We start from the raw sequence: 3,213 nt of genomic DNA on the forward strand, positions 1-3,213 counted from the left end.
ATGGCTAATGATCGAGTTGGAATTAATCAATTTTTATTACCGTATTGTTAATTCATGAGCTTTCTCATGAATTATTTGTCCTATAATTGTATATGAAGCAATTTTAAAGATTTTAAAGTCAAGCCCTAATGGTTCCACAGAAACAATTCCTTTTAAATCTTCGGGACAGCACATGGTGTGTTAAGGGAATGGATGATTTTCACAGTTGTGCAGACATTCTCTGGGACACACGAATATGCTTCAGATGGGAGATTTACCTGTCTTATAGATTTTCAATTTAATAAAGTGGTGTTTGAGAAGAAGAGCAAGGTGGGAAGAAGGCCTTTAATGTAATAAAGCACATTTCTATATTTAAGGCTTCCAGGGACTAGCTGTTTCTCCTTTGTAATATAGATACATGCAAGGCCTGCAGGCCTCGACTGCCTTTTTCAGTTATTATTTTAAGAAAAATGGACTTTAGTTATAGCCTTATGTCCACTTAATGTGTTCTGATTCATGATGTCCATGACCGTCTTAGAAATTCTTAGTCTTGTAACTAAGTCTTATAAACCAACAACTAGGTTAAATTGTAAAGAGCTGTTTTATTTTCTTCAATTAATTTTGTTTTTTCAAATTATGACTTTCTTCCAATTACTTATTTTAAAAATAATTCTGTCTAGAACACTCTATTAATTTTAAGATTGTTACCTTTACCTTCTAGAATGAATATTTTCCCTATTTTTCAACAAAACATGAATAATAGAATATATAGGATAGTTGGAAGAAAAATTTAGGGCAGCCAATATCAGCCAATGGTGATATCAAAGACTGTATTGAGAAGGAAAAAAGGGAGTAGGCTAATCCAGTAGAGAATATGATGGAATTCTGAAGAGAAGATGCATCAAGGGTTAGCAATGAGAGCTTTTTTGAGTTCAAGACTTAGTGCATTCCAGAAGACACAAGCTACACAGTCTGGTAAACTAGAAGAAGGCTAGAAAAATTTCAAACAATAGTGACAGAAAGTCAGAAGTGTTCACATTTGAGTGATGTTAAATGTGTCACGGAAATTAAGTGCTTCCATACATCTTACCTATGTATGGACACAAGGTAACACATTTCCTGTCAGAAAAAAAAAAAAAAAAAGTCCGCATCCTAATACTCATATTATAAATATCATGGTCACATAATCAATGTTTCTGCATTGTTTTAAATCAAATCTTCTTAGGAATGAGATACCAATTTACGTTAATTTCACATTTCTGGTTGTAAAGAAAATCAGAAGCTCCAAAGAAGACAACATAATCACAAATCTGAAGTTTTTGTCAAAGTAGCTAAGTTCTGAATCTTTCCCTCTGTGCATGTGTGCATGTGCATGTGCATCATGTGTGTCTGATTTCCCTTTATTTAGTAAACAGGAGATGGCAGTATCTAACCGTTATTTAAAATATGAGGTAATTTAATATATCTAGCATTTATGTCTCAAAATGTGCCATACACACATGCACAATATCCTCTATTATTTTGCAATTAGAGTAGAATTACATATTTAGTTTGATGAAAGCATTAGCAAGAAAAACAAAGATCTTATTTGCTTTTGTTCTTTGATATGAGTTATCATGAGACCCCACAATGATATATTTTGATAATGAATAATTTTAAATTTAGAAAGTAATAAAATCTAAAAGACTTACAAAAGCCTGCACTTTTAGAAAAGTTGTGCTTTTTATGCTCTATATCTATAAATGCAATTTATAAAATTCTAATTTATTTACTACCATAGAAGCCATTTAACACTGATTTAAAATAAATAGTTAAATCTAGGGATACTGGTTGACAACTGGCAAAGAAGGGAATAAACTTAGAAAGAAAGTGTGAACAGCTTTTCCAACCAACTTGCTATTTTAGTTTGTGTAATTTAATGGGTATTTATAGTCGTGGCACACATTTCGATAGCCTCTCAAAATAATTTGTTGTTTCTTCTCTTTGCTCTTAGAGTCTCCTATAGAAATTAACAGTGCCAGGTCCTCAAACTATTGTTCTCTTTTTCACTAAAACGTGAATTACCTTCTTGAAGCAGGGGTGCAGAGTGAGTAACTGGGAGTCATCTGAGATTGAGTTTTCTTCCTGTTAAAGAGAAAGTCGTATGTGAAGACAATAGCTTTCTTTTCCTGTTGTTTTGTCAGTACTGAATGAGAACATATTTCTGGAGCTTCCATGACCATGGAAGAGATCATGATAAAAAGGGAGGCTCACAATTCACAAGAAAGCTGATTTAGATAATGTATATTTTTATAAATGCTGAAAGGGCTGACTAAAAACACTTGGTTGCCCAACACAAACTTAAAAAATAATTTTGAGACACTTTCTTCATAAAATAGAAAAAAAATGTTGTTAAAGATTATAAAATATAAAGATTTCTCTTTTAGCCATAGTCTCTCTTTTAAGTTGTTACAAGGCTTTCTATTTGCTATTTAATAATAATTCTAAGAAAAACTATAATTTTAAAATTTAGTATGAATTTTCCCATTTATCTTTGTATCATACAATTACAGTTTTAATTGCAAATATAAGAGCATTTAACATAGATGTGAATCACTGAAATTACACAAATTATGATCTATAGCTGGTATGTTCATATGTATTTTATTCTTAAAACAATGAAAACATTACACAAAAATAACTTAACTGGTTTTATTTCACTTCTTGATGTTTCTATTCTACCAATATTCTCCTTTTATTTTGCTATGAGTAAGATTGAAAGAAAATAAAACTATGGGTCACCTTGTCTCTCCTTTTCCTGTTATGTCATCATTTTCAGTGTTTATAGTTGGCAAACACATGGAAATAACATGAGTAAGAAAATATATGATTGTTTCTTTGGGTATATGTTTCTTACAATGTCATTGCCTTCTTTGTGATTTGGAGCAAGGTTTTGCTTAACAGAAAGTTAAAGACTCTTGGGGCTGTTGGTACCTGTACTTAATTGTAAATGTAACATGCCTGCCTACCTTATGCTTGCTTTAAGTTTCAGTGGCTCCCTCATATTGTAGATCCATTGGAAGTCTGTGTTTATGGGGACATCACAAGCATCTTCACTTCTCACTTGCATACTCCATTGCCCCACAGTACTTCATTTTCAATATATAAATTCTAATAAAAAATAAATATGAAGAATTGAAAGACGGTGACAACATAGCATTAACTCTAAAGCCCTTCTGAGCGTGGTGCCTCATG

The sequence above is a fragment of the Pteropus vampyrus genome, unplaced genomic scaffold (assembly GCF_000151845.1).
Source record: "Pteropus vampyrus isolate Shadow unplaced genomic scaffold, Pvam_2.0 Scaffold38, whole genome shotgun sequence".
Taxonomy (NCBI): Eukaryota; Metazoa; Chordata; class Mammalia; order Chiroptera; family Pteropodidae; genus Pteropus; species Pteropus vampyrus.